The sequence below is a fragment of the Macrobrachium rosenbergii genome, chromosome 5 (assembly GCF_040412425.1).
Source record: "Macrobrachium rosenbergii isolate ZJJX-2024 chromosome 5, ASM4041242v1, whole genome shotgun sequence".
In the NCBI taxonomy this organism is placed as follows: Eukaryota; Metazoa; Arthropoda; class Malacostraca; order Decapoda; family Palaemonidae; genus Macrobrachium; species Macrobrachium rosenbergii.
In genome coordinates, this window is record NC_089745.1 from 45,757,990 (window position 1) to 45,784,589 (window position 26,600).

Consider the following 26,600-nt stretch of genomic DNA (forward strand, 5'->3'; position numbering starts at 1 on the left):
TACAGATTCATACACAGATTGATGTATTTATATTTTTGGGGGTATATCCAATTGTATTGCAGAAATATGTAGTTTAAGAAAAATTTATTTATTATTTTCTGATGGGAGATACATCATACACAGATTTGTATACTGATTGATTGATTTATATGATGTTTTTTTGGGGGGGAGGGGAGAAAGGAAAAATGGTAAAATGCAAATTCATTTTACTGGCGTTTTATTCTCGTTAAATGGAACCAGATGTATGTGGAGATAATCTCTAAAATAATAGCGATCCCCATCCATCAATCATGGTTATTATAATGTCATACTAGAGCTGGAGTTGATTGACAGCTGATAAGGAGATTGGAGCTAAATCTTCCACATCAGTATAATATCCTTTTGCGGATTTCCGGATTCGTTTTATTATTATTTATGATCGAGGTTCCATTCAATTTTACGCGCCGAATACTACCACTTTTACCATGAAAATATATTTTCCGTTCTAGAATTGGCACTTTTCGAAGGACCAGCATACTGGTCATTGAAAATAGCAGTATACTTATCGTTCAAAATGGCAGGGTACTGAGCCTTCTGTGTTACATACTTTAACAGATGAATAAAAAAAAGAAAAGAAACAAGGAAACGTGACCTCAATCCATACAAAGATGAGAAGCCGATTTCCTGTATTTTCAGTTTTACATTGATGTTCTCTTTTTTTTCACAGCTGAGGTGTTGGTCTCATTTTTTTAGTTTTCTTAACTTGTCTTTTGCTTAGTCGTATATTATTTTCTAAATGTTTCTGGAACATATTCTTAATTTGTGCTTTTGCATTTAGGATGTTAAACTTAATGCCATTAAGGACGTGTCTCCAACAAATTCATAAAACCAAGGATTCATAAGAAGTTTAGATTTATTTCTACCAAATGCCACTGTTAGTCAAAAATAGGATTTTTTTCCTTCAAGATCACTTTCGTCAGTAATTTCTCCTAGCCTTTTAAGGTGAAAGGAAAAGAGAGGGAGAAGCTGTATACATGTATCTTGAAGTTTACAATTTAAACTATGATACTTAAAAGGTATAAACTACCCAAGGGGGTGTTGAATCAAAGTACGTTCAAGGAGGCACTGATTGCCAGCTGATTTTAGCACTAAGTTATATAATCGTAGATGTGGCCATAGCCCTATCCACCCTACGTTTATGATGCTCCATTCATTCATTCATTCATTCATTCATTCATTCGTTCATTCATTTTTTGGGTTGGGATGATCTTTGAATAATTATTATCGCAATTGTTTTTGCTGGTAATGAGGAGTGTCACATATTTTGTATCTGTATAATGGATTTTGTCCTTGCTATCTTTATAAAACAACAGACCTATTTTACCCGCAATTTACGTACTGTAATTTTTTTTATTGCCCGTTGCAGTTTCGCTGTATAAAGAGAAACGAAAAATAGTTCTATGGCTTCTTTCATAAAGACAGTATCCGCTTTTTCGTGAGGTGAAATCAGGTATATAATCAGAATAAACCAAACTTGCCAAGTAGATCATATTCTTTCAAGGAGAGGTTGGTCCCATGCTCCAAAATTCTTCGAAAATCACGTGAATTATTATCAGTATTATTATGAATCAACAACCACTAACGTACAACGCAGCTTTCCACAGAAAAACCAATAAAAATACAAATGAAAACCATATATAAATCAGAAAATATAAGAAGAAAAATAAGGTGATGGTGCATAATGCTATATGATGCACTGTTATTGACTCTTAGGCATATAAGCATTGCCAGTAATTCGTTTGCGCACTTGCACCATTGAATGACGAATTATTTTCCCCCAGTCTGCTTTCGATATTTGACATTCATGAAGTACGCTAGTTGTCTTCATGTAATGCAACTTACTGTCAGTTTTTTTGGAGGTGACGCTGAATCTCCGCAGCCGATGTCATTGTTTGTAACCAATTGTGGGCTCCGGGCTCCATGAGCACCCAGTCGCAATTGGCATGGAAGATATCGCCTGAGGACATTAAAATAAACAGACTATAGGTATCTAATTGCGAAGTTGTTTCTAAATCCAAACTATCGCCCTGACGTCAGGAGACAGCGTTTTCCAAAAGGTGCTTGAAACGTTGAGATGGGAAATGAACAGAGTTTGTCTTTTTTCCTCAAATTTTAGTTCGTTGTGTTTACAGCTATTTGCCCGTGTATAGTGAATTTTATGTTTTCCGGTGGCCAATTAAAGTTTGGTGGGAAGGTTTACTTATGTCTTCCTTTTGTTTTTCCAATATTTATCTCTTATCTGTGGTTACAAGTTAATGCTATTTGTGTTCCAAATTCTGGAGAATCTGTTTCTTCTTCACAGTTTGCAAGTGGGTGGCTTTAACTAAAGTTTGCAAATTATATTTAAATATCAGTTATATTTCATCGGGAAGGAAAACTCAGATTGAAAATCCGATATAAATTTGTTGAATGGTTTTTCATTGTCCTTATTTGATACTGATTATTTTCACGTTTTATTCAGTATGTCCGGTCACCTGTCACATGGTGCTTGATGTCAAGTCCTCTTGTATTTCAACTACCGTGATATGCAATGTAGTGCTTTCTAATTGAAGAAAAACTTGAAGACAAAATTTATTTTTGTAGTTGTTGTATTTTACTGAGATATTTTATATTGCCTTTTTGAAGATTGGATGTAACGTCGTGTAACTAAACCAATGTTAGTGGAATACATTGAATTTTGTAAATCTAGTTAGGAGAAGCATGCCTTCAACACTCATCCCTGCTTAATATTGGAGTGCCCTCCCACTGACTTTCATTTAGTCATAAGTTACAGAAACGTCTCTTCAAAGAAGTGAGGTCGAACTTGTCTTCCTTTCCTAGATGAGGTAGTAGTAACGTTTTGAAATTCCAAGATTAAAAGTATATATATATATATATATATATATATATATATATATATATATATATATATATATATATATATATATATATATATATATATATATATATATATATATATATATATATATATATATATATCTTAGACACGTGCATTTTTAATAGGTACAGTGACCTCTTCTCTTCTTCACCTTGACCTTTCCATTTAGCTGTTTCCTCACACTTTAGGATACACTTTCTTGCCAATGCAAACCTTGGCTCCAGTTTGGAAGGTTACAGCAACCTGATTCTAACTACAGCGCGTGGATTCTTATCCAAAGCGTGCGAAGGAAATCGAGGAATTAAGAGGTCATTGTGGATTCTGACAGAATTTCTTTCCTGGATTGATTAATCTTAGTTTGCGCTTTTTTTTTGTCGTATGAAGTTGACATAGTTTCGTCTCCGTTGCATTCCAAAAGTATTTTGACTATTAACCAGCAGAAAAAAATTTGTATCAGTACATCAGGGAATGACAAGTACGTCGCTGCCTATCATGATTTGCCGAGATATTTAGAAGCTGTTGCACTTTATGTCAAATATATTAAAAAAAATACTTTACATAAAGAATAGCGTTTGCTTTGAATCGTATTTCTTTTTTAGTACATGCAGCGTATTGCCCTGACACGTACTTCTATATTTTCAGTCGCATTATGATGACTTCACTCTTACCATTTGTTCTTTACTGTTTCGGGGTGAAGAAGTGTACATAATTATTTTCTTGGGCTTTATTTTAGTATAACTTCAATAAACAGCAGTAGGGAGATAAGCACAAGAAACATCATGACCGAAAGTTTGCAAAATTAGTACTGTACTGCATTGTAGCTTCCTGGTTTCATTAAAATGATTAAGCCAGTGGTTCTCCCTCTATAACAGTTGATTTAATCAATGTGAAGTATTTTATTTTAAAAGAAAGTGTAGATTTATTTACGAAGCAAATTCGCATATTAAGAGCAAAAAAACACCTTGCAAGTATCCACTTACCTGGACTGGGAGGGCTGTGGGCCACCTGGAAACATGCTGTGGCAATCGCTGGTTTAAGCACTGTGACACAGCCGCTCTTGGTCCTGTATTTTTTATTTTTCCGTAAACAGAGAGAGAGAGAGAGAGAGAGAGAGAGAGAGAGAGAGAGAGAGAGAGAGATACGTTAAAGGAAGGTGAGTGCAAGGCTGATGAAGACTGTTTTCATATTTTCCTGTGAATTAGAGTTTTTTTTTTTTTTTCGTCTACTGTAATATTGTTCGATACAAATATCTGTCTTTGTGCCTTATATATTTGTTTAAAAGATGCATCAGACGGCCTCCTCCAAAAAAAAAAAAAAACATACGGAACATAGTTTGAGCGTGAAAGTGTAGAACTGGCTGCATAAAGTTTGTTACGCAAAGTCTCTTAGAAAAAGGGAATTTCTGTTTGCAAATGAAGTCCTGCATTCTCTTCTCATGATTGACAGCATTGAAGTGACTATGATTGGCAGCATGGAAGTGAATCTCTCATTAACAACTAGTTTTGTTTAACTAATCGTTTGTGGAGAATCGAAGTAAAACACATATGATACTCCAATTTACTCAAACGTTTAAAGATGTGCTTTTACTAAAAACATATTTGTCCTGTAGTAGGCAACGTTACGCTGTTGTTGTTGTCATTGTATTAGATTAAGCTGGCCTTATACCAGCTCGGGCTCTTGCTACCGGAGCAGCCCTCAGGAAAAAAGGCAATGGTAGGGATGTCGTTTTTCCGTTGGATACCTGGCCGTGCTCACTTACGGAAGGACAGTGGGGCACTGTGATTCTGATTGCATGCAGGAAAGCTAAAGTTACCCTACAGTATATATATCTAAATGTGTTAAATTCCATTTCTTGTGATTTGCCTATGTATATGATCAACTAATATAAGGTTTCCATTTAATTTTGTCTTCCACTGTCTACGTTTGATTGACAGTCGTAAGTAAATGGTAATTAATAATAATAATAATAATAATAATAATAATAATAATAATAATAATAATAATAATAATAGCATGAGTCTTAAAATGAAGAAGCAAATTCACAGTTATGTATATGTACATATTTTTAAAGATAAATCAATACAGATAGCTTTCGGGAACTTGTTTCGGTTCCCGAAAGCTATCTATATTGTTTTATCTTTAAATATATGTACATATACATAACTGTGGATTTGCTTCACCAATAATAATAATAATAATAATAATAATAATATTAATAATAATAATAATAATAATAATAATAATAATAATAATAATAACCTTTTCTAAGGACATCTTTGTCATCATAATGGCAGAGGTGGAATATATCATTCCTCCTAATTGTAATGCCTCATCGAGGTTTTTATGCTCAGCGCCTGACATGTGATTCAGTAAGGCATTTTATCTAATCTAGATTAAAAAGTAGAGGGATCATTTTAATGCACGTGCATGTGTAAAACACTTCTAAGTACTCAAGCTCACATGTATCTAGTTATTAAATTTCTGAAAATATTTGGTTTGCGAGTGAGTGCAGGAGCATTCTCATGATTGCACATTTTTGCAGTTCAGGAGTGAATCATGTTATATAATCTTTTAACTTTTCCAGTTTGGTTTTTCTGAGTGCCAGGGAGTTCGGCGAACTCTTATGTCAAAGGCGGTATTTTAGTGAGATGATAACCTTTTAAAAAATGAGTCTTGTAGTTGCGAAATCTGAAGGTTATTTCGTGTTTGTGAAAATATCCCTCGTCATTCAGTGCCTGTTAAGTCTCCTTTGCCTCTTGCAGTTTTCTCTGACATACTCCCCGAATGCTTGTCTACATTTCTACTTTTAATAGAAAAAAATGGAAAAGATAAAGATGACATTAGGTTAGCTGGCCCATTTTTTTTTTTTTTCGAAATATGCGAGCAGATGTAAATTCGATAAAAGTTTTAATTCCTGGCAATGGTGTCTCCGTGTCGATACGAAATAGAATTTTTTCATTTTGGGGATTTTTATTTATTTATTTCTTTTTTTTTTTTTTTTTTTGGTTGGTAATGCTAAATGCTAATAACGTGTCGTCGATTTGTGTCATGTATTATTATAATATTCGAGTGATGTGGATCACCAACAGCTGTTCAAAAATAGACGGAATGAAATTTTCAGCATTTGGCCGATCGCGGTCGTTGCTTTGATGCAAAATATAATCAGCTGTAATCGGTGACAAATGCCATAGACGAGGTTTCGGTGGAACTGTTACGATAATTAGGAGTTTTAATTCTCCTCATTTGCAGGATTAATAGATACTGAACTGGCAAAGCTGAACGGGAGAAGCTATAGGATAAAATTTTATAAATAAAAAAAAAAGCTTAACTAGTTTTATCATTAGTAAGCATATGTGTGTTTTTATTCCGTCCGTTAACCGTTGTGATAGAACGTGTAACGGACGTCGATAAACTCCTGCGCTACATATACATATACATATATATATAAATCTATATAGAGGGATGATCTGAATTTACTGTTTTCTGTTACGAGATGAATACATTACGTTTCTATCTGTTTTATTTCCCATTCAATTAGTGTCGTGTCCGGTGTTTAATTTAACAATGCAGTACTCACGCCAATGATATTGCTCGGTCGGTCCCCCTCATGGAAAATGTGATTTTTCCCAATGTATATTAAATCTCTTTATGATTTTATTTCACATATGAATTAATCTATGAAATTATTCAGCTCTGTATATTAATTTCTATAGGGAAAATTCCGCTCTCTTTTTTTTCTCTCTCTCCGGGTATGGTATATAAATATTGTTTCGGAGTCGTTCTTTGCGAAAATAGTGGCGGTTGATACACTGTTTGTGGGTTGCAAGAGTCTCAGTTCCGATCGCCTCATCTATCTAACAGTAATTATTTACCCCAGAATTGTTTTCGTTAAGAATATATAGTAGATACGGTCTAGTTAGCTTGGGTAGATTCTTCAGTAGATAAATGGTTTGTGATATAATTATTATAGGAGATATATATATATATATATATATATATATATATATATATATATATATATATATATATATATATATATATATATATATATATATATATATATGTATATATATAGATTCTTGGGTAGATTCTTCAGTAGATAAATGGTTTGTGATATAATTGTTATTATTATATATATATATATATATATATATATATATATATATATATATATATATATATATATATATATATATATGTTTGTGTGTGTGTGATTTACTTTGTGCCCTTGAAATTGAAATTGAATATAAGTTATAATTGGAGATAGATCTGGAGGTCCCACAATATATGACTTAATTCATTTAATTTGCTTTTGTGGTTGTCTTGAATATATCCGTATTGTGAGGAGGAAAACCGTGTCCAGTTTTTTGAAAAATATGAAGTACCTTTTGTTGAGAGAAGACGCAAACATAGACATCATCAAGGAGACCCTGGGTGGAGGGAAAGAGGGGGATTTTGAAAAATGGTCGAATGAAGTGAGCAAGAGGAGTTACGAGTTGAGGAATGACGACGAGTCATGACGAGCAATCTGGAAATAAAGACCTAAGAGGAGGAGCCCGACGATGCAGACGCTGCCACTCGGTGTACAAGAAGCGTAATGAGAAAATGATCAAGGGAAGTGATCTTGGGATCAGCGAAGGTCCAAATCAGAGAAGTCCTACAGAATAGGTGGAAGGAAGAAGAAGTGCGGGAGGAGCCGTGGCACATTTCTGTTTCTTTGGCCTCTATTTTTTTTTTTTTTTTTTCCTCCTGACTCTCCCCTTTTCTACCAACACAAGAAAGAAGAAGAAGAAGAAGAAGAAGAAGAAGAAGAAGGAGAAAAGGAAGAAGAAGAAGACGAGGAGCTGAAGGGAACAGCGGCTGTACCATAGAGAGGAGGGGTATGGTGGGGGTAGGGGGTGGGGGTGGGGGTAGGCTAGGGAGGACAGAGGCAGAGGCAGAGGCAGCAGAGGCAGGCACTCCCGGAGGAACCATAGAAATTCTATTATTTTTCTTATTCCGGAGGGAAATTCATTTACTTTTTCTCTTCTTCAAATCCGAGTTAGAGTGCGGTGTGAGTATTTGGTGGTGCAGTGATGAGTTGTGGCGCTCTGTGCGTGTGACGGCCGAGAGTTTATAGATACTGATGGCCGGTCGTAATGAGCCTGTGGATCGTCACATTATACGTCATAGCCCCGCCATTACCAGAAGGCAGCGTTCACCCCCGCCGAGTGCACGACTCGCGCCGCCCGGCCCCTCGGCGACCAACCAGAGACGGCCGCGTGAGGGGAATTTCGGCTGGCAGGAGGCGCCCGCCGGAGGCACTAAGTTGTGGCACAGGGATGAACCATTGTGAAGCGGTTCTGTATCAGAGCTCACCGCCCTACTCCCTTATGGATCAGTGTGGCCAAGCGAGCTCACTTAATGGATGATATATGACCAATGGAAAAGTCCACAACGAAAATTCCCCTCAAATCTCGAGAAGAAAAATAGTATGAGAATGGAAATGGTTTATTTGATTTTTGTGCTGAAGTTGTGTTCATATCACTCTTCTGTGTAAGGGAGGCAGACGAGTCTTCTTCTTAAATGTTATTATTATTAGTAGTAGTAGTAGCAGTAGTTGTAACAGTAGTAGGAACAGTAGCAGGAAATGTTTTTATGCTGACGATGCCATAGTCCTGATTTTTATCATGAACTTTCCTTTTAAAAGAGAAAAAAAGGATTTTTTTTTTTTTGGTGAAAGTTGAATTGCTAGGTGAAAAAGGGTGGAACCCATTTGCCAATTTGCATCGGACCGAGCGCAAGGTCAAGAAGAGAAGGACCCGCTGCTGGCTTTCTCCTCCGTCATGATTAATAGACCTCCATCAGTCATTCAATTATTTCGAAGGGCTGCGAAGCGCCTCTCCTCGGGTCGCTAAACTTGAGTCGTATAAATCACCTGTACAACAGCAGCCTCACGCATTAATTAACCTTAAAGAGATTTTCAGCGAATTAGCAAGAAGAATAATTTAAGAACTGTATAATCAGTATTGTAATTAGACGCATAATGTCGGAGCGGCCTCGAGACACGTCTCGTCGATAGTTCTGGCTGAGCTGTTGAGGAAATAGCAGCGAGACTGGAGAGCGAGAGGGCCAGTCATCATGACTGTTCGGAAATGGGGTAAATAAAAAAAGAGGAAGAAGACGCATAAGCGGCCTTAGATTACGACGGCCGTTAAGGACGTCATGGATACGACGTAGCCCTGGCAACTGAACCCGACGGCGATGAAGAGGAACCTGACGAAGTCGTAGGAGGGAGATCGTCCTGGTCGGCAGACAAAAGCGACGTCGAAGAAGGATCGTTCGGCGTGAGATGATGACGTGAGGAGGAGGAGGAAGAGTAATGGAAAGCACATAACAGCAGAGAACTGAAAGGAAACGTTCGCATGAGAGAAAAGGCGGATGAAAATTGATGCCAGCGAAAGTGAGGATGAACCGTTAATCGATATAAAACAATAAATCGGACGGAAGCTAAAGAGGTTTCCGTTATCGAGGTCCGATTTGCTGGGAAAGAGAACGTCGATTGAAATTCCTCAAATGGGGGATGAAAGGCGTCTGCTCGTTTGTAAAACAACGAGTACAGGATTAGTGTATTCCCATCCCCCTTCGAGTCGGACGACCTCGCGGGCGTTTCAAGGGCCGCCTTCATCCAAATTACATGAGAGGATCCTGTTACCTCACAAATTAATACAACAAAGGACTTATTTCTCCTTGGGAATATGAGCGGCAGCGGTGCTGGAGTCGGCGGGACTTTGTTTACTTCATGATTATTGACCTCACAGAATTGCAGATGACCCGTCTCAGGACCGCCCTTCCTTTCCTCTCCAGGCCCATCTCCTCCTCGAGTTGGGGTCTGACCGCAACGGCGCCGGTGACGTTAGTTGGAAGGTCACTAGGGGTTAGGTTACTTACGCTCTCGCGGTCGCTCCCTCCTTCAGAACAACAAACTCGGACGATTTCAAAGTGCGAAGGAAGCTGTCTGCATAAGGGAAAAAATGGTTTTCCTCTTCTCTTTTTTTACATTTTGGTGATGTTCTTCGAAAAAAAATAGATATGATATAAATTATTTTCTATAAAATTGACTCTAAAAGAAAAAAAGAGATGCGATTGAAGACATACAGTAGTATCCGCGCAAAAAAAAGTCGCACAAAGAATGACAACAATTGCATTTGGCATACATTACTTGCTTCTTGCCCTTTGCTTCTATAAGAATAATACGACATTAGAAAATTTCAGCTAAATGGGAGCGAGGTCTCTGAAGATTCAAATATCGCGTTGCGTTATCGCCGGAGATCTTAACGGTCAAGTGAGACTCATGTGGGTGTCTTTCGAGCGGGTGGTGACTCAAGTGGGCGACGGTTGAGGAGAGGGAAGACGGTAAGGGCAGTGGTGGAGGAGTGGTGGTGGTGGTGGTGGTAGTGGTGGTGTGTTGGCGGTTGCGACTGGGAGCGGGCGTGGTGATCACCCCAGAATGTAAATCATCAGGAGACTGGAATATCGAAGACAGTGGGTCGTGAAGGTGCATATTCAATGGCGCTAGTGAATATGGAACGAACGGTGTTGGCTGTATACAGTAAGAGCGAGAGGGCCCCGCCAGTCAGCCGCCGGGTCCTGGTCAGGGAACAGCGGCCCTTCACCACTCATCATCTCCTTCAGACGCTCCTGCTGCAGGAGGAGGAGGAGGAGGAGGAGATGGTAGGTCGTCCACTCCGGTCGCAGAAGGAAATTCGGTGCTGCCGGCAATCACGCCTGTCGGATGTCTCAGGCCCCTGCCGCATGATTTCCTTCCGTCTCGATTCCGTGCATCTCGTCAGTCTCAAAGGACCCTCCTGACGGAGGGACGACCTTGATATCAAGCTGTGCCTAACGTAAAGTTCCCTCCCCCCGCCTCTCTCTCTCTCCCTCTCTCTCTTTCTATCCACACACACTTCCGAGAACCTATTGTGTGAAGTACTGTGCACCTCAGAGTAGGTACTTCTTCAGGTACCTTCGTCTCCTTCAGTAGGTGGTGTTCTAGGAAGACCTTTTATAACATCCTAGAAACTTCCGAGAGACCCCTCCACTTTTTCTCTGTTCTTGTATCAAACTTTTCCACCTTTTACATCTTCTGACGGTTGATTTTTATATTTTATATATTTTCTTATTACTGTTCTCTCAATTTTTTTTTTTAATGATTAATACTTCATGGTTTGGCATTATTGGTAGAACTTGAAATGACGAGGTCGAAGTAATGACTTGATATTAAAAACAGAGAAAGTTACAGATATCTCACTTAAAGCCGAAGTTGAATGAAGAGAATGATGATGCCAAGAAGAAAAATAAGAATTTAATCCATTATCCATGACAAACTTCTTCAAAGAACACGGTAACACGAAATTTACTGTTTATCGTTATCATTTTGAAGAAAGAAAATTTTCAGTTATACCTATGTAGAACGATACAAAAAAGAGATATATCATTTTGAAAAAGAAAACATTTCAATTATACCTTTGTGGAACAATACGAAAAAAGAACTAGATATAATAGTCTAGGGCTCGCGGCGGCAACGTGTGACTCGGAGCGGTGTTTGCGATGTGCTGTGTGGTTGGGTAGAGAGGGCCCTGAAAAATGCCCGCTGGAGGAGTAAGGAATTGTGCTAGAAAAAAAAGGAAAAAATAGACGACCAGCAGGATATATTTCTGTGAAATGAAGAAAATTTATATTACATATGCGATGCATTGTGTGCTGAATATATTTTCTACCCTGGTGGCCATTCCGTGTACAATCCTCCTATTGTCTTGAAACTGATAGTGAAATTAATGTTTATGAAAAACAGCTGCAAAACTTTTTAAAAAAATATTAAAAGAACACCCAGGTATCTTTGTGGTTTTTCCATTATGTTAAGAAGTCATTGACTAAATGGCGTTTGAAATTTAATTTGTTATTAAGCATTTCGCGTTTTATCAGAGAGGTACGTCGAGTGTCAGGTTTCACGTGTGTGTCCGTGTGCCCGATTTTTTTTTTTAGTGGTGACAAGATATACTGAAATGGTAAATTGATTAAAGCAGAATTCATGATAGTGACAACAGTCAAATTTGAATGATAAACTTATGATAATAATGAAATGAACAATATTGTAAACATGTAACACTAACAATGATTATTATTATTATTATTATTATTATTATTATTATTATTATTATTATTATTATTATTATTATTGCTGCTGTTTTTGTTGTTGCTTTTATTATTATTATTATTATTATTATTATTATTATTATTATTCGAAAGAAACAACAGTAATATATTCTTACGACAGATAATAATGATAATAATGATTGTTATTATTGTTGGAAGATATTATGATCCTAATTATCATTAGCAATAACTTTATTAATTGTCGCATTAGCCGTAGCAGCAGTTATACCTAATGTACATATACATGCTCTTATATATGAGCTTTCATTTCACGTGAGTTTTATAGAAGTTTCATAATTCATTTTCAGATTTTTCGAAGTTATATGTTACTTTCCATCGTCACTTTTTTGTATTTTTGCATTGACCCATTTCCCCATTTTTTTTATTTCTATTTATAATATTGCGCTATTTATAATTCATATTTATGCGATGTTATCGGATTATCTTTTCAAGAGGCGAATAAAAGATGAAGTGGCCCATTATATTATATTTGTGTTTCGCGTTTGTTCAATATATCAGTATAAAAGTGCGAATGGTAATTTAGTTCGCCGATAATGAGTCCGCCCTTACCAGCTAATGAGTTTCTGTATCCTACGTTAATTTGCTTCCCAGTCATATCAGATATTAGTGAAATATCAATATATGTTCGCATAAAATCCCATTCAGTAAATTCGGCAGAAGAGCCTCGCCGTTTAAATTTGCTTAAAATATTCTCACTATTATGAGCCAGTGATTGTCTGAATGACTTTGTGAGCATAATATCTCTCTCTCTCTCTCTCTCTCTCTCTCTCTCTCTCTCTCTCTCTCTCTCTCTCTCTCTCTCTGTCCATTTCGATAATCGATACGTTTATTACAGCAGAGAACGGCTTCCTATCACAGTTTGACTGCCCGATATTAACGAGCCAGTTATTAAAATCATGAAAGTGAATAGCGCTCAAATTTAACCAATAGGACATATTTCAATATGTTTCATTTGTTTCAGTGATTAGTGCTTGGCTTGATGACCTACGGGATTGCATTGGTTTTAGAATTTGAAATCAACTGCACGATGTGTTTTTTCTCTCTCTCTATTTATTCGGTGTAGAACGCTAGAGTTTTGTTTTCCTTTAGTGAATTTAGTGTTGGTTGTTTTTTTTTTTGTAATGTTTTTCTTTGGGAATTGCTCAGATTATTTGTTTAAAAAAATTGATAGGTTTAGAATCATTGTATGAGGCTGTTTTGAAGAGATTTTCAATATCTACAATTGAAAATTATGTGTATTGAAAATTATGTGTATTGAATACCTAATTGAAATATTAATGGAAGGAAATATGCTAAAGTAGGCCTATTCTTCAGACCATCCACATCTTTCAATCACAGTTGAGTCAAAAGTGACTAGAAGCCTTCCAGACCAAGTCTTACAGGATTAGAAGCATTTAGCTTACTGCCTGAACTTTTCTCCCATAGAATATAGTATGTAAATCACCGCACTTCCTTTTAAAATATGTCCCCATATATAAAGGTCATGGGATGAACAGTCTTCTGTTGTACCATCACATTAGAAAAAGCCGACTAGTATTTAAAAGGCACGATGCTTTATTATGGCCGTAGCTATGTAGAAAATGTAATGATAGTAATGCCAATTATTGTGAGTTTTATTTAATTACCCGCAACTTGATTATCTCCCCATTTTTATAGCTATTGGTAGTAATGGAAAATGGCTGCACTTTAATTTTTTTTTTTTCTCTCAAATGAAGATGACATGTAAAGTGGGTTGAAAAAAGAGCGTAACAGCAGATAAGTACTGCTTGCCGGAAAGATGTGTAATGCAATTGTATGCGTATCACGGTCTAGAATTCTAGATAGTTCTTTATAGACCGTGATGTGTATATATTGTAGAATTATTTCTTCATTACTTGCCCTTTAGCCCTTTTGATAAATTATATATATATATATATACATATATATATATATATATATATATATATATATATATATATATATATATATATATACATATATATATGTATGTATATTTACAATATGTATATATATATATATATTATATTTACAGAGTATATATGTATGTATATATATATATATATATATATATATATATATATATATATATATAATTTACACATACATAAATTATACATACATATATATGTGTGTAAAACTTCCTTTCTAGTTTATTTTGAAGTTCAGGTTATCTCTACATTAATATGGCCATTAAATAATGACAATAAAATGAATTTATCTCTCTCTATCCCAATCTCCCTTGTTAGGCATGGTGTACATCCTGTCTCTCTCTCTCTCTCTCTCTCTCTCTCTCTCTCTCTCTCTCTCTCTCTCTCTCTCTCTCTCTCTCTCTCATGCAATAAATGTAAGCGTTGCTACATGGCTCCCGTTTAAATAGAAGCCATATCGTTGGAACTAATGATTTGAATGTATGTTTTGTGTGTGCGTGCGAAGGCCGGTGAGTGCGTGTGTGTGTGTGCGTGTATGTGTGTGTGTATATATTTGTTATTTGTTGGTGGGGATATACAATAACCATAGGGAACAGGGCTGGCTGGCCCAACGGTCCAATGCTCCACTTCATCATGTTTAAAACAAAAGCAATTATATTCATCGTTTTCCAATAACACTATTTCATATAACCATGTGTTTGTACGCTCAATTCTATTGCATTTCGCATTTTTGATTGTATATATATCAATTCGTGTAAATATATATATGAATAAACATTATCGTCCGGTTTTGAAAATTTTTTTCTCTTTTTTTTTTTTTAGTCTTCTGACCACCGGGTCTTTTATGCAGTTTCAGTTAGGTTAGTTTAGGTGATGTGATTTTCATTAGTTTTCATCGTTCCCCGCAATGGATATTATAGGCCGTTCGAAAAACACCCTACCTCGGCGCCCCTCCCCCCACCCTCCCCCACCGGAAATTACGGTTTCCGTAGGCTCGAATTATTATTGTCGTTGTTTACGGGAATTTTGGGGCCCCGCAAGTGTAATCGTACGCGGTACCATCCTTTGTTTCATAAGGGATTGTTTTGATCTCACTCATCGTGTTATGCTTGGTGTGTGAGGTAAAATATATGTTCACATATGTATATATGTATTGTATGTATACCTATGTATATACGTATATAATATATATGTATTTGTTTACATATATGTATATGTATATGTGTATATTTTAAACTTAAAAGTTAAAGTCCTCCTGGGCCTCTGTAGGCCCATAGGGCAGGCGTACACACACACACACACACACACACGTATACACACACACACACACACACACACACACACACACACATATATATATATATATATATATATATATATATATATATATATATATATATATATATATATATATATATATATATATATATACATACGCACCATACTTAGGCCTCAACGGGATTGAACGGGACGTACCATGAACGCTTAGGCATGCATAGGAATCGATCCCTTCACACCTATTGTTGGCGGGGAGAGTGTCTTAACCAGTCGACTTTGTAAATTATGTATACTTTATGAACTATGTAAAGAACGGGACTAAGAATGTCAAGTTGGCGGTGATTAGAATAGTACAGGTGTCAAGCATAAGCTTAGGAGTACTCGAGTACCTGAAATTCTAGGGAATACGCTCTCCATTTTCAACTATGTTCACTAGCGAATGAAGTCATCGATCGGTGAAGATAAATAAGCGAAGAAATCCGTCGAAACAAATGCTGTTATAAGAAACCTTAATATACAGTGATAAATTATAAGGGATTTTGGATAATTCCCTTTTCAAATACCATATCAAGGCTAGGTCAATGGCAGTTGTCTGTGAATAATACGAGTACGCTGTCGGACCAGAAATGGTTTTGGCAAATCCACTGTAATAGGACTATGCCTCGTCGGATTGAATAAAAACATCGCCTTCTCCAGGTTAAGTGTTTAAAGGATGTTTCAAGTAAAAGGGAAAGTTCCGTTGTAGGAAAACAGTAACATGACAGAAAGTGAACGTAATCATTTAAAGCGTCTTTAACTGGACAATGTTAAGTTCATGAAGTACTGTTAATTATGAACTTGAAAGAAATCATGTTTTGTTTACTGTTGATACAAGGCTTTCAATATGGAATGTTTTGCGTATTCGATAAATGTTTCGTGATATATATACTTCTCCAGGTGCGTAACATATTTGTATTTTCATAATTTTATTTAACAAAAAAAAATTTTTTATCGCAGAATTATTTTGTTTTCTACAGTATTATTATTTTAGCAATATCTCATCACTTTTGCAATGTGAAGATTGACATTTTTAATAGTTAAGTAACAAACAGACGTTTGATTAGTCCAGTTTTGTTATATGTCAAGATTAAACAGAATTATGCCTGAATATGTGTTCATTGTTTCCACGGCCTGTCAGGTTGCTTAAAAGATATTCAGAAATATTCGGTTTTGACCACTGGAATATTTGTTTGCTTTTTTTCTCATAAATGTTTGCAGTTTAAAAGTTTCAAAATGCTGGATTTTTTTTATATACAGGTCTCAATTATTGGTCGTTTCAACCGGGACAAATTATTTAGTAATATTGTTTGGTTACATGCCAGATTATTATTATTATTATTATTATTATTATTATTATTATTATTATTATTATTATTATCGTTTGGGTTAATATTAGTTATTTAAGAAAAATACGAATTTTACTTTATCGCTTTGACACATCAAATGAAAGTAAATGAGAGGTCATTTTTCTATTGAAGCAATCACGACAGCGCCACAGTTACACATCTTATGACCTTAACCCAGATTTCTGCTGAATTTTTTACTTGAACTATTAATTATAAATTAAACAAATTATAGAGAGATGGCAATATCTGACCTAGATGTACAAGGAATCTAACTTAAGCTCTAATTTGCTGAGCCTGAGTGAATATTTTTTATTGAGCTCTAATTTGCTGAGCCTGAGTGAATATTTTTTATTAAGCTCTAATTTGGTGAGCCTGAGTGAATATTTTTTATTAAGCCCTAATTTGCTGAGCCTGAGTGAATATATTTTATTAAGCTCTAATTTGCTGAGCCTGAGTGAATATTTTTTATTAAGCTCTTATTTGCTGAGCCTGAGTGAATGTTTTTTATTAAGCTCTTATTTGCTGAGCCTGAGTGAATGTTTTTTATTAAGCTCTAATTTGCTGAGCCTGAGTGAATATTTTTTATCAAGCTCTAATTTGCTGAGCCTGAGTGAATATTTTTTATTAAGCTCTAATTTGCTGAGCCTGAGTGAATATTTTTTATTAAGCTCTAATTTGCTGAGCCTGAGTGAATATTTTTTTTATTTTATTTTTCTTTCTTTTTGATGGGAAGGGCCACTACAGTGATGTAGGTAGTGCTCTGTAACTTGTGTTTCCCCATCATGGTCCTGCTGTGTTTCCGTTTTAATTGCTATGCACACTTAATATTTGGAGGTTATTCAACTTAATAATAATAATAATAATAATAATAATAATAATAATAATAATAATAATAATAATACACGCAAACAATTAACAAGGCATTCATAGAGACTGGTAAGACTACTTTATGTATATGAACGAATAAGATAGTCCAAATTACTCCATAGTCATTTTTCATTAACGGAACAATTAGTTAGCAGGTACAGACTCGAGTATTACTTATCGGTGTTCCGTATCCGTATTATTATTCTCATCTGATTTTGTGTTAAAGTTTGCCCAAGTCCCATTTATTGTTTTACTTGGGATTACTGTGATGGTACCTTTTTTTTAGTGGACTGTAGTTTTTTTTTTTTTTTTTTACTACTTTAAAGTTCTTCGAATAATGTATAATAATGCCGTTTCAAGGTTCACAACTCTGCTGTAACCGGGGATGACCATTTTTCAGTCAAGTTTTTTTATGGTTATTTCTTCTCTCTTCTCTCTTCTCTCTCTCTCTCTCTCTCTCTCTCTCTCTCTCTCTCTCTCTCTCTCTCTCTTTTTAAAGAATAGAAATGTGATCTCATTTACCTAATAAATATATTGAATTTTATTAAACGAAAATGAGCACAGGTGGAATATGATAAAGATTACTTAAAGTAGATGAAAAAATTAATATGAATACGTAAATCATGTAAATTTTGCACTTAACTGCGCGTAATGTGTCCTAAAAAACATACGTATTGATTTCATGCCATGTTGATAAAGATACTGTACGAGAAAGCAAGGCAAGATAAAAGGCGATGAAAAATAGAAGTTGGGGTTACTACCGTATATGATGCTTTTTTTTTTTTTTTTTACTTATTGTCACTATACTGTTTTTATGCACTGAAATCTGAGAACATTTACCACATTGTACTGTTACCATTTCCTCCAAGTAATTAATAATTACTGATAAATTTGGGAAAATCGTAGCTATCAAAAAGCGTATTATGATTTTGATCTTTCACATTTTTCTAACCGTTAATTTGGCTTGATTAGTAATTTTTGCAAGATCGAAGTGACGGCTGACTGAAGCCGTAATCACGAGGAAATATATGAATTTATACATTTATTCACAGAACTAAGTGATAAGTGATAATTTTGTTACTATTACAAGCTTAATGTCGGGGTGTGTTGCTTACTAGAAGCTAAAACAAAATCTTCTGTAATCATTTCTTAGAATGAATTTTGTGTAAACATTGGTCCTTGGATTTGGTATTTAGTCATAAGAGTTACAGTTATTTGTTTGAAGGACAGAGTGGATACTCGAGATCGCCTTAGCACATGGTACCTTTATTTAACTTTTAACCCAAAGCCAGCACAGAAGACAGACATTAACCGAAATTACTTATATATCAGACTCACTTCTCTATTATTATTATTATTATTATTATTATTATTATTATTATTATTATTATTATTATTATTATTATTGTTGTTGTTGTTGTTATTATTATTATTATTATTATTATTATTATTATTATTATTATTATTATTATTATTATTATGCAGTCAAAGAACCATAGAAAAAGGATGATAAAGTAAAAGATAGGAAGCATTGCATCTGGGGACTCTGCTAAGAACCCTTAGTGCCATTTGCAGAGTGCCATGCAAGGGGTCATCTGATGTAAAGGTCAAACCGACAGGTATATATCGTCCCTTAGAACTTCCAGATATCTCGTTACCACTCTTTAGAGGTCCTAGGTTTGTTTGCTTGTTGAATGAAATGGTTCCTCCCAAAAAGGAGGTAGAACCTAGATCTTTCCTAGGTGAGCACTCTTGAGCCAACCAAGTTGGGCGCACACCGTGGGCAGTTATGCTCTTGTCAACGCCCCCCCCCCCATTTCTGGTTAGCATTTCGGTTGAACCGAGATACAAGCAAGCAACGTCTTCTAGCTCTGTATACAATTTGTTGTTTAAAGTCTTGAAACATCTTATAGTAAAGTGTTAATCTACCGAAATATGAAAGGAATTGGGATTTCGAATAATTCTTAGATTTATTTTTTCTCATCCCGGATAATTACCGAGATTGGCTCATTGAATATAGAGAAATTTCTCAGTATATCCTTGGAAGCTGGCAAATTGAATATTGTTGTGGTTAAGTGCCAGGTAAGGTTACACGTCAATATTTTTCATAGTCAGAATACTTGATGCAAGGTTCGTAACTGTATAATTTGCTAAAACATTTCCCAAGGGAGACGCATTGTCACATAGTTTGGGTAATAGACCAGGCACACTATAAAAAATATTTTATATAATATAACATTATTTGCGAGGCTCATCAAGATCCTTGTCTCATTATATAGTCTAAAGGCGGGCAATTTGACCTATAAAACTTCATAAAGTTCCATAGTCCATGAAGGTAAACAGACTACGATTGCGTAGCCATTCTCGCCTTGTTCATGCAGGATAGTAGAAGCAATTGATGTGAAGAGAGCCACATGGAGAAGTCACATTGCGGTGGGTACATGAAAGCAAAATTGAGGTGACGGAAGGTTGTCATTCTTCCCTTTGCACGTTCGCCTTCGTTTGCCAAATTCCCGAAATGGAAGCTATCATAGGTACACATACATACACACAAACACACAGACACACACACAGACACAAACAAGCACACACGTCCTGTGGCACCCGACCCCAAGGGGGACAACAAGGGGAAGCTAAGGGGCAGTAATAGTATGTAAATAGGCTGCTCTCAGGCTCGGTCCCCCCGTCTTGAATTCACCAGTTTAATTAAAAAATGAATTTCCCTTGACAACCCCCTCGGACTGGAGGAGTCTGGCATGTTGATGGTTCCTAACAATCCCACCTCTCTTCTACCCCTCCCTCCTTCCCCTCCCCTCCCCAACCCTTCTACACCCCTCCCTCCCTTCCCCTTCCACTGACACCCTTCTCTCCCCTCCCTCCCACACACAGGCAGGCAAACGTACCATCTCCATTTCCCCTATGTCGTCTTTCAACACGTTCCTCGGTTTTTTTACAATTCACCACATATATATCCTGTATGGATGTATATAATGTAATAATAAAGGGGAAATTTTTTTTCTCGAGGAAGGGTTGAAATATAAGATTATATGAAATTTGTTTTTAAGACCAAAACCCTGAATTTTGCGGTTTGCGGAAAATATGTGAAACCGTTTCACATATGCTCAGTAGTATTTATTTATATATATATATATATATATATATATATATATATATATATATATATATATATATATATATATATATATATATATATATATATATATATATATGTGTGTGTGTGTGTGTGTGTGTGTTTGTCTGCTTATTTATATATAAGTATACATATATGTATATATATTTTTATGAGTGTTCTGTGTGTTTGTACTTGTGTGTGTGTGTGTGTGCATGTGTTGCTTTCCATATGAATTACAAGTATTCTTTAAACTGACTATTATGGTCAAACATAATTATATAATTTTCTCTTTTCACTAAGTCCAGTTAACAAAATATGTTGTGCTTTTTTATTGCAGCATGATTTATAAAAGCTGAAAGTTCTACAGTAGTGTCATATCGTCTGAGAGCAAAGGAGAGAGAGGAAGGAATGAGTGATCATTGTATTCATATTTAATATAGATCTCAAATTCAAGCAGTGAGGATTTTTTGGAAAAATAATATTCCTTACTTGCGTAAATTCTAGTTCTTATGTTTCTTCCTATGAATTCTTTCCTGTACTTTTGGTCAGTCATGAATATTTGTAACGTTTTGTTGTTATTTTTATGCAGTAACGGCTATAAAACTCAACTAAACCATCCTTAGATTTCAGAAATAAAATTCGCCCAATGAAGAATGGTGATTTTGTGTCAAAATTACCTAAGTTTTAAATTTTGCTCTCAATACTTTCCGTATATCTCAGTTGGCATTGGTGAAGATTGCAATGTAGCAATTATAGTTCCCTCCTTTTGTCATTATCTTTATCAATATGGTGTTGATGTCTCACTGATTGTACTGATATTATTGAAATTCGGTATAAAGTTATTGTAGCGCCTACATGCATTTTATTAAATAACTTGTAACCGTTCTTGTTATTATTACTGATGTATGTAAAAGTGCTTTCATAAGCAACAGAAGCAGAGAGAACGCAAATATTATTGTTATTAATATTGAACTTCCTCTGTTTACAATCCTTTTTTATTTTTATTATTATTATTGTTATTTTTATTATTATTATTATTATTATTATTATTATTATTATTATTATTATTATCATTATTATTATTATTATTGTTGTTGTTGTTGTTGTTGTTGTTGTTGTTGTTGTTGTTGTTGTTGTTGTTGTTTTTAATAGCAGTAATTTATTATTATTATTATTATTATTATTATTACTATTATTATTATTATTATTATTAAGCTTCCTCTTATTTCTGTAATTATTAATCTATTTTTATTAACATTAATATTAATGACAGTGTCTATTATTATTATTATTATTATTATTATTATTATTATTATTATTATTATTATTATTATTATTATTATTATTATTATTATTCGTTGTAATTTGGTCAAACGCTTTGGACCTCAGTCCTCAGAAATGAAAAATTATCTTTACAGCGGAAACTTGGTTGGAGTAAAATTAAAAGTTTACGTTGAAGTTAATATAATAAATAAGGATGGTAACAGGTTTATTGTATTTTACTTCCTTCACTGTCAGAGTAATGGACATCAAGTTTCAGAGAGAACAAGTAGTAGGAAAAGACCTGAGTGAATAAATGAAAGATTTTTCTGTCTGAAGTCCGTGTTGTTACCTGTCTTGAACGAGTCAAGAATGTGAGACGATAAGTTTAGAAATCAGTCATCCCCGAAAGTTTCATCTCATAAATATTCTCTCTCTCTCTCTCTCTCTCTCTCTCTCTCTCTCTCTCTCTCTCTCTCTCTCTCTCTCTACAATCTTGATTTGACTAATGATTGACAGTATTGTGTATCCATTTAATTTTTCCCTAGATAGATTTGAGAAAGGTCAGTTCTGTTATCGGTTAATTAACCTGGCGGTTTTATTCCCTTTGCTACCAAGCTCCGGAGTTTTCTGCTTGCTTCTGGTTTTCCTGATTCACAGCTTTTGCTTCCTTTAAGTTTTCCCGGTGTTTGGCTTACCTGCCGGGATTTGGTTTTTCGCCCAGTTTGCGCTTGCCAAAAAAAAAACCCTCACCTCAGCATAGGTCATTAAGTAGTCCTTTATTATTTAACGTCTTCTTGTCACTTGTATTCAGAATTGTTATACCGCCCCCGCCCCCGCCTCCTTATGGCACCTTATTCCAGTGAGTGAAAAATTCGAGAAGTATTCAGCCTCGTAAGATAATTCCAGATTCCTAAATATCTCAATGCTTTCATTCGCGTAACAATTGACTTAATCTTGTGATTAAGTATGTGTTGACTTGGGCGACGTAAATACTGCAGGCAGGCAAATAAAAACCAATTTCAAAAACAGTGTAAGTCCATCATACGCGTTAAGTACATAAGTCACAATACTTATCCCACTTACGCGAACGTTGCTTTCCGGCCTTGTGACTACCTTGGTGGCGGCCGTTGTGGGTCAGTTGGTCGCTGAAAAGGCAGAGATTTCCGACCATCTTATTTCCGAACTTGATTATGCAAAGCTGCAAATAAGCACTGGGCATTAACTCTTGCCGCCATCGGCTTGGCCGGAGTCTTACCAGTTACGTAAAAGTCTTAGATCTACTTATTTCAAAATACTTTCGGTGGGATTATCATGACCTCTTTCCGTTGTGGTTTGACCTTTTTATGAAGTATGGATTGTGTTGTGTGTGTGTTTTTTTTTCTCCCATAGACCTTTTTTTTTTAAAGGCCCGTATGGGACGGGCGACCGTGGAAAGAACACAAGAAGGAAAAAGAGAGGGAGGAAAAAGTGATCAGTACCAGACAAATATTACCATTTTTAGACAGATAAGGATTAAGTTTACACTGTAAGGGGTTACTACCTAGAGTGACTTCCATGGTACGCTGTAGACGATACTAATTGATGTTTGCAGCATTCTATCTTAGGTCCTTAGGTTCTCTGCTAGTTAAGTTTCACCACTTCCGTGTAGTCTCGTCTTATTTAGCTGTCCAACCTCTTTAACTTCACCTTGCTCAATTTTCAGTTGTCATTTATTAGCAAACCAACTATGTTGTCCAGTTAAAATACTTAATAGCATTGAATGATAATAAAAACAGTGAAGAAACAATTTGGTCGCCCAGCTGAGGTACCTAATAATATTTAATAATGATAATAATAAATAATCTTAAACTTTGTTAAGTATCGACCACGTTTTGTAACATGCAGCTGTTTCTTTATATAATATGAACAAACAGTTTGGTCGTACAGTTAAACAACTTAATAACATTTATTAATGATTATAATAATAAAATAATCTAAGACTTGGTTAAGTAAGGACTACGTTTTCTAACATGCAGCAATTTCTTTGCAGGTGGACCAAAAACCCTTTGCCCTTTGGTAGTTATATCCTTCTGCCTCCAGTGATTCATCCTGACTCTCTTCCTGTGAAGGAACCCAGTGCCAGAAGACATTAAAACCTCCTGTTTTCGTGGAATGGAACGCTGGCGATCATGATGGCTCCTTCGTTGTGGAGAAGACGGTCAGTTTGTGTATGAACGTTTTCTGCAGGTTATTGCAAATTATCTTCTCTCTCTCTCTCTCTCTCTCTCTCTCTCTCTCTCTCTCTCTCTCTCTCTCTCTCTCACTCACACACACACACAGTAACGTGATAGCTGTATTGTACTGTCTCAAACCAACACCAAACTGCTGAAGTGTAATTCAGTTCTTGAATATTTAGAAATCTCGGTTTCATGTGTAATGTCTGCTTAAGAGGGTTATTATTATTATTATTATTATTATTATTATTATTATTATTATTATTATTATTATTATAATCCATTTCTTCGAGACCCTGAGTAAACCAGAACTGCTCCTAAATCATACGCCGTATTGTCAAGCGACATAAAGTAAAAGACAAAACTATCGTAATGATATAATAATGATTGCCTAATCAGCATCCGGAAAAATAGCAAACTCCAAGGAAAATGACTCCCATTAAAACAAGAGGATAATTAAGTGGAAATATTTTGATAACGGCGTAAAAAAAAAAAAGCGTGATACATCTGAGCTGGGAGAGTAAGGCCCAGTTGACGCCTGGATGCTTTTGCATCGCCCTGATTGATTCCACTTATGAAAAATTAGCATATCGTGATTAGCAATAACATTTATGGGCCACTGTTCCATGATTAATTCATTATCATGAAATTAATCGACAATTATTCTAAATTAAGTGTTGCTGATGCACGAAACGACGACTTGGATTGGGCCCGATTCGCTTCAGATGGGATCTCGCGCGCTCTCTCCGGAGGTGAGCGGGAAAATGGTTTTTTTTTCAGCCCGACTCGTCTTTTTTTTTTATAATGTCGTTTTGGTCGTTTCTATAATGTAGGTTGGCGTAAAATATGACAAATAGTGCATTGTAAAATTGAGAACTAATAACTGAGATACTGTATCCCTTGAGGAGTTTGTGTGTGTGTGTGTGTTCTGAGCGTTTTACAGTTTATCAAGAATTGTTTATGTTTGGGCATTTTCAACTTCGGATTTGAGGTCATTCGCTCATTGATAAGAGTATTTTTCTTTTTCGGTACATCATCTCTGGTTATTTATTTCTTCCAGATCTCGAAATCTCATTATAGTTAATAGGTTGGAGGGAAATATGAATAATTCATTGGGTACTGAAAGTTTTAGGGACAAAAGGCCAGACTGGATTCGGCGATATGCATTTATTGAATAGCTAACTTAAAACTGACTTCAGTCAAAATGCACAGCTGAGAGAGGCTTTACTAAGAATGCCCTGCCAGAGTGGTTTTGGTGAAAAGGCCCAATTTTGAGTGACTTCATTGTGAATGCCTTGCTCAAAATGACCATTTAGAAAGCCCACTCAAAATGACTTTACTTAGAGAAGACCTGCTCAAAATGATTTTGCTTAGAAAGCTCTGCTCAAAATTACTTTGCTGAGAGACCTCTGCTCAAAATGACTTTCTTAGAAAGCCCTCGTCAAAATGACTTTCTTAGAAAGCTCTGCTCAAAATGACTTTGCTTAGAAAGCTCTGCTCAAAATGACTTTGCTGAGAAAGCTCTGCTTAAAATGACTTTTTTAGAAAGCCCTCCTCAAAATGATTTTGCTTAGAAAGCCCTGCTCAAAATTATTTTGCTTAGAAAGAGCTGCTCAAAATGATTTTGCTTAGAAAGTCCTGCTCAAAATGATTTTGCATAGAGAACCTTGCTCAAAATGACTTTGCTCAGAAAGTCCTGTTCAAAATGACTTTGCATAGAAAGCCGTGCTCAAAATGACTTTGCTTAGAGAGCCCTGCTCAAAATGATTTTGCTTAGAAAGCCCTGCTCAAAATGATTTTGCTTAGAAAGCCCTGCTCAAAATGACTTTGCTTAGAAAGTCCTGTTCAAAATTATTTTGCTTAGAAAGCCCTGCTCAAAGTGACTTTGCTTAGAAGGCTCTGCTCAAAATGATTTTGCTTAGAATGTCATGCTCAAAATGACTTTGCTTAGAAAGCCCTGCTCAAAATGACTTTGCTTAGAAATCCCTGCTCAAAATAATTTTGCTTAGAAAGTCCTGCTCAAAATGACTTTGCTTAGAAAGCCCTGCTCAAAATGACTACTTAGAATTATCTGTTCAAAATTATGTTTTTAGATCATAGCTGATCTTGTCTTCATAAGATATTAACCCTTTATTATGATAGGTATGAGTATGTGAGTTGGGCTTAATTTTTTTTACAGAGATGAGTATTTATATTTTAGTAGAAAAAATCTCTTCACAGCTCATAACGCAAGACCATTTTTTAGGACGTTATCAATCAATGAATATTTGAGCACTATATTTTTTCTGTTACACAACTCACGATGTTCTTATATGGGGTTAGAAACCAATCCCAATTTTACCACTCAGTGTCTTAACATGTAAGGAAACATAGCTGTAGTTCCTTAAAAAACATATGAAT

General features: G+C 35.5%; 1 long non-coding RNA gene across 2 annotated transcripts in view; it reads left to right on the plus strand.

Moving 5' to 3' along the window:
- LOC136838738 (uncharacterized) overlaps window positions 1-26,600 on the plus strand; it is a 241,764-nt gene that overhangs the window by 201,179 nt on the left and 13,985 nt on the right. Inside the window, exons 1-2 of one of the 2 annotated variants that reach the window (XR_010853100.1) lie at window positions 10,495-10,630; window positions 24,017-24,184. This is a non-coding gene — a long non-coding RNA (uncharacterized lncRNA). Of the gene's footprint in view, window positions 1-10,494; window positions 10,631-24,016; window positions 24,185-26,600 lie in introns of those variants that run through there. The other variant, XR_010853101.1, reaches the window with a different exon arrangement.